We start from the raw sequence: 7238 nt of genomic DNA, 5'->3' as shown, positions 1-7238 counted from the left end.
GAGGCTATTTTGGTCATTTTCTTTCTTGAGGATTATTTTGGTGACAAAAACTTAAAAATGATATTTGAGAGAATTTCTCTTCTTAATAATTCAAATTTAAATTTTGTTTATTTATCATATTCTCCATAATTTTAAATAATTTATTTGTTTGTCATATTTTAAATAATTTTAATTGGTAATTTTACTTATCTGTCATATTTTTAAATAATTTTAGTTGGTATAAATCATTATTAATATAATTATGCGTTAAGAAATATGTTAGACAAAAAATCATATTATATCCATGAATTGTTAATATAAATATTTATTGAATAATGTTTTAGTTTGCTCCTTTAAATACACACCTAAAAAACATACAATGAAAACCATGTACTTTACGGAGTATATATACATGATAATTTTTTTTTTGCTAAATTTAAAGTGTACAACGACAACTAGCATATACATGATATTTGACACTATCTTATTATCGTAATAATAACATAACTAGATTTTGATCCGCGCTTGGAAAGCGCGGAGTTATTGGATTATATTATAATACAAAGTCTTATTATATCGAAAAACAAATTTTTAACAGTTATATAATCTACAAATTTGTTTATTTAAGATTTTATATGTACATTTTTATGTAAGTTTCTTTTAGGCATGAGAATTATATCCGGATCAAAAAAACAAAACGAATCGACCCACAAATATAGGTTTAGTTCAGGTCCAGAGAAGATAACCTATTTGGTATTTTTTGGACCCGCATTTCTTTGTTTGCATTCGGGTCCTATCCTAGACCCGATCATAAATATGTGTTTAAAATTTAAAAGGTATATTTGGATATTTCGAATATGTTTCCAGTATTATGAATATTTTTTTCTTAAGTTTTTGATTTACGATTATAGTTTTTGATTTCAGGTAAATTTTTCAAATTAAAAAAATTGGTTTGGATAAAATTTTGGGTATTTTTCAGTTCATTGTGTCAGATTTTGAATTTTTAGGTATTTGAATTTTTTGGGTATTTGTTTGGAGTTTCAAATATTTTTCGTGTTTCAGATATTTTTCAGATTTTTTAGATATTTCGAATTTTTTTAGGATTCTAAATACCCGAACAGATGTGGATCCATTACGTCCATATCAGGTCCAACAACCTTTTGATATAGATTTTTAATGTTATTGTATAAAAAAAATTGATATATTTTTCTGAATAAAGGTATCATAAGAAATAATATTAGGATCTGTTAAAAATATTTAAAATATTATGTGTTTAGAATGATTAATGGTATTATCAGAAAAATAATAAATAGTTATATATGACTCCAACAACTTTTTTATATTATATTTTTTTAAACTCTTTCCCTTTTAATAGTATTGATTCGTTTTAAGTGAAAAGTATATAAAAGTATAATATCTAAACCAATAATTTTCAAAATCGTGAATAATCAATATTGATATCGTGAAGTCGGTGTAGCTTTAACAAAACCAATGAATTTCTACATTTTTGTGAAGGTAACATGAATATTCAGAAAACTCATTTTTAAATATGAAAATATCTATCAAACTATAGACGGTTGAAAGTTTAGTATATGATATGAGATTTTAGTGGGAAAGTTTATATACGATATGATTACTTTATTGTAAACGAAAGAGGAAGTTAGAATGTACACATATATGTCGTGTAACTTCTCTTGCTTTAAATCATATATTATATGATAAAAGTGATATTATAAAACATTAGTTTCAATACTTTTACGATTAAAAATCAAAACGGTAAATATAGTAATAATAAAGATTATGATTTAGGAGTGAGATTTGAATAAATAAAAGAATTGAATAAATTATTGTTAGAGAAATATATGGTAACATATTGTTAGTCTAAATTTATGGTAAGACCAAAAAATAATGAGTTAAATAAAAAGGTCCAAACAACTTTCATAAGTAGATTTTTTTAGACTCCTTCCCTTTTAATAGTATTGATAACATTTAACATTTAACTGCTTAACACAATGATAACCAAATACGCTGCACTCTATAGTAATATATACCGACTCTCTATCTTTAAAATTATACCGAATCAGTGTAACTATATATTATTCATATTTTGTTTACATCACCTCGAATCAAAAGTTACACACAACACTTATAATACCTCGCAACAGAAAATAATAACTTGCAAAAATGTCTTTTGAGAAGTGATTTTATTTATTTTTCATATTCTCCATAATTTCACATAAATTTTTTTATTTATCATTTTTTCATGATTTTCAATGAGTCTGTTTAAATTTATCGTATAATATTAACTTAATTAAATAAGTAGAAATAAGAGATTGCGGAAAAAAGTAAAAATAAGAATTAGGAGAGAAATCTAAATATTTAACTCGACCTAATCTGTAAGATCATATTTGTTATAGGATACTATACATCAATCAATTTGTAAGAGGCTTTAATTAGTGGAAACTTTATCATATATAAATACTATAAAGTGTTCGTAATTTAATTTTTGTGTTTCAGTCTTTCTCAAAGAAAAAATATATATACACAATAAATTGGACGTCACCGTATTGATCATAACTTTGAAATCTTCGTATGTATGTATGTGCTGTTAGATTAATTTCATATATTATAATTATAACATGTAATGTATTCTTAGTACATATATAAATAATTAAACAAGTAGAAGTAAGATTATAACATAATTCTAAAACTGTATTAAAAAAAAGATTATGTATTATGTTATACTAAATATTCTCCTTGAAACCCTCTTTAAAATAATATTTTTTAAATATGTGGCTTAATGTTTTATATCGATTAGTTTATTTAAAGATCTAATTTATAGTTTGTTATGATAAAATAATATTATATTTAATTTCAGTTTACATGATTTTCATATATGAATAGGAAGCTATAAAACAAATGAAAAATATATATCCTAATTTGCTTTCAAGCAATCTCAATTTAAAGAATATTTTGATTACAATCCTAAATTTATTATGTAGTTTATTATATTTAATACAAAAGGAAATAAACATACAAATTTCTTGAGAATATTTATGGGATCTTTTATATTATATTTCAGAACGTTTTGAAATTAATTTACTATTGTTGATTAATTGTGTACACAACTAAATTATACCTAATAATTAATATTTGCTGATGACAGAAATTTTTTTTTTAAAGTCCCAGAATAAATTTATATCACATCCAAGTAATTTAATATAAGCTTTCAAAACTTACCATTTCGGAATTTAATATAAATATTAGATACATATCACGCTCATATGTAGTTGTTTCTCTTTTTTAATTTTTAATTTTTCAGATTTATGAGATGCATGTGTTAAGATGATTAATATACTATTATAAGATTTAATGTTATTTTTACATTACTAATCAATCAAAACTTCTTTATTAAATTTTATCAACAAATTTAATTTATCGAAACTATTATAACTTTCATATATATATATATATATATATACTTACCAAAAATAATATTTAAATGGTATTATTCCATGATATCACGAAAAGTCATCTGGTTTATAATTTCTTTTGCTATTGCTATCACACCAACACTCAAAAGAACAAAACCTATCAACTATTTCTATTTATCCAATAATGTATATTAGAAAATATCAAAACATATAACCAGTGGCGGAGAAATAAACAAAAATAAACCAATTAAAAAAAAGAAAAAGAAAAAAAAGATAATATGGTTTATTAAACCAGATTAAACAAAAATAAAAAAAATGAAAAAAGATTAAACCATATTTTAAAAGATTTTAATTTGGTTTAGAAATGAATTAAATAATTTTATCTATATGTAAATAATAAGGAGAAGATGAACTCATAGAGGTGATTGGTGAAAGCTATGAGTGATGTACACAGTCTTATTTCTTTCTAATGCACTAAAATAAAATCAATCAAGCTAGGTATGGGGACAATTAATTGTTACTTGGTCTGTACTCGTTACTTGGTTCATATTTTGACTCGTAAAATCGATTACTTATCTTGACCAAGTCGATTATCAAATCTTTTATTTCAATTAATTGCAATTACAAGTTAAATATCAAGTATTAAAATAAAAGTAACTATTTGGTGTTGTCAGTTTGTTACTCGGGGGCCTGCTGCCCATTTTTACTTTTGTACAAAAAAAATTAAACTATAATAGAATAACTTATATGATGAATTAAATAAAATGGTATATTTATTGAAAATTTTTAGAGTTTTATTTTATATTCTATTTGGATAAAAAAATTTCTTATTTTCTCTTAATGTCATTTCATAGCGACTTAACACATATTAAAAGTAAAGAAATATTCTTTATATTAGAAAAGAATTGTTTAGCTTCGAATTCTAATTAACTAAGTTTTTCTCAAATTCATATGTAAAGATTAAGTAACTAAAATAAATAAATAATTATTAAATAACTAACAAATAATTATCAAGTAATTTGTAAGTTTTCTCAAGTAACAAGTTGCAAGAAAAACTATATATATTTTAGTAAACATTTGAAATTGCAGGTATTCATTTATAACAAATCAAGTACAAGTCTAAATTTTCATTATTCGAATAAACCAAACCAAGTACCAAGTATACAAAAATGGCAAGTAGTTGATTTGTGCCGACCTCTTAATCAAGCTTTGGTTAAATATTTGGATCTTGCAACTGTAGCAAGCTTTCATTTCATTTCATGGCCACGGAGAGCAAATTTTGTAAAGAACTATTTCAAATGCAATAAAAATATTCTCTTTCTTTTATATAAAAAGACTGTTACTTTTTTCTATAACAATATATTTCTAATACATATAGAATATATATTTCAATAGTCTAAATATAATAGTATACTTCTTTATATATACATATGTATATGTGATTCATCATGTAAATATATACATATATGTGTGTGTGGTATATAAATAAAAAGTCACACTTTTAGTTTATATATCATAGCCATTTCTTAATTTATAAAAAGCTAATTAATTTAAATTTTGGTTAATATGTGTTAATACTATTTTGATTTTAAAATAATCAAAATATAAATAAGATTTTAAATTAACTATTAATATTTAACAAACATACTTTGTTTTCTTTTAAAACCAACATCTAAAATTCTGCACTCAAAACACAAAATTCGACATCACAGAATTTACATCACAAAATTATATAGCAAAAATTCTATAGCGAAAAATATAAAGCTAAATCGTAACCAATCAGATCCAATATCTATTTTTCATCAGCTTGTTTTAACTCTTTTCCTTTTCTTTAATGCAGATTAGCATAGGGAGAATTTCAATTTTATTACAGTTTGATACCATTTTTTAAATTTAGGCTTAAAAGATAATATTTTATAAATACCTTAAATTTGTGATAAAATTAAATTAAATCTTCTTAATCATTTATAAACGTTTGAAAATAAGTTATAAAACATTTATAGAAGTTTGTAAATCTAGACCCACCCCGTAATTACTAAATCCTAAAAAATAATCACTAATTTCTAAAATAAAATGTTAAGATATTTTTGATTAAGCGTATTTAAAAAAAAATTATAAGCAACTTAGAATGTTTTAAGCAATTTCTCATTAGCAAATATTGTTTTGAATGCAGATTAATACATCTCAATCTACATTATTAAATAGACTGCAATTAAAAAAATAAACTAGACTTTTTGAATGTAAGTAGAAGTTTTATTTTTATATCATTAGTGGTATGTTTTCTTGCAAGAACAATGTATTTTTACACCCTACAAACGAAATTTGAACAACTAGATTAATATATGTAAGCTTTGGTAATGAATATATATATATATATATATATATATATGTATATATATATTACTTAAAGTTTCTTCGGTCACGATCAATTTAAGAGTATCTTCGCTGTAACTGGTATATTACCTCCCTAAGTGAAGCAACATAAATTGAAGACGCCATGTACTTTTATATGCTTTAACATCTTTAACCAAACTAACAGACTTACTGGAAGATGGTTGAAGTAGGCTTAGGTGATGGTCGATTTTTTTAGTCAGTGGTTTTATATTTATCAATTATTTGTAGGGGCTGTTGAGAGAATATGCCACCATATTAGTGAAATATTTTTGGTTACCAATAAAGATAATATTTTTGAAGTTTTTTATGATAGGTTGGAGTTGTTATGAAAAATCTAAATTGAGTACATTAATTAAACACAAACAAAATGAGGATTATACAGTATGATAAGATAGTGATCTCATTTTTGATTGAATCTTTTTTTTTTGAACCATCAATTATATCACATATATTTTGTATCATATATGTAAGAGCGTAAAACTGTGAAAATGGCTATTTTGATCTTGATTTTTGATCCATATATTTTGATAATTTTTTTGACCCGAATGTTTTATATCTGGTTAAGTAAATCGGAAAAATGCAAAACATAATGATAAATATCATATATTCTAAATTAATAATACATTAATTCAGTTATAGAAATTCATTTATAGGTAAGCTAAATTACAAGAAGTATTCATATTCCCTTCCTCCAAAAAACCGGAATGAGCATGATTTTACCAATTCATTTTTTTTAATAATAGAGAATGTTTTTAAATATTGTGTGCATTCAAAATCAAAAGTGCTTATCCAAACTATGCAAACATTTAACAATAACTCCCAAAAATAAATAGAAAACGAATATATAGATTATTTGCATCAAAATTGATAAACATATAATGGTGCATGTAATATATATATATATATATATATATATAGGTAAGTGAGGAAGAAGAGTTTGTTCTAAAAGGAAAATACAATATAACATCTTTAAATTAATACTCTATAAATTAATATACACAAAAAATCTCTATAAAATAATATAATTTTATAGTCCCAAATTGAGTTTTTGGTTCAATTAGTATATCGATAAATTAATATCTCTATAAATTAATAAAAAAATTATAGTTTTGGTGTAGTTCCAACATTATTAATTATAGAAGTTTCATTGTAAAAAGAAGAAAAGAACAGTAAACTGGGGAGGAGTCATCAAAGAAACAAATATAACTTATTTACATCTAAATATTTTGTGTTTATTATTGATGTGCATTAATGTTTATAGTATTGATATGAAATAGGTAAGTGATTATACTGAATTTATTATGAAATCAATTTAGGAAATATTTTATTAATTTTGGAAAATACATGAAATCATACAATTATAAGTTGTTATTACTTCAAATGACATTGAAATGTAAATAAGTCCTAAAATTAAGTATTATTTTTATTTTG

The sequence above is a fragment of the Brassica rapa genome, chromosome A09 (genome assembly GCF_000309985.2).
Source record: "Brassica rapa cultivar Chiifu-401-42 chromosome A09, CAAS_Brap_v3.01, whole genome shotgun sequence".
NCBI classification, from domain to species: Eukaryota; Viridiplantae; Streptophyta; class Magnoliopsida; order Brassicales; family Brassicaceae; genus Brassica; species Brassica rapa.
This window is presented reverse-complemented; position numbering follows the sequence as displayed.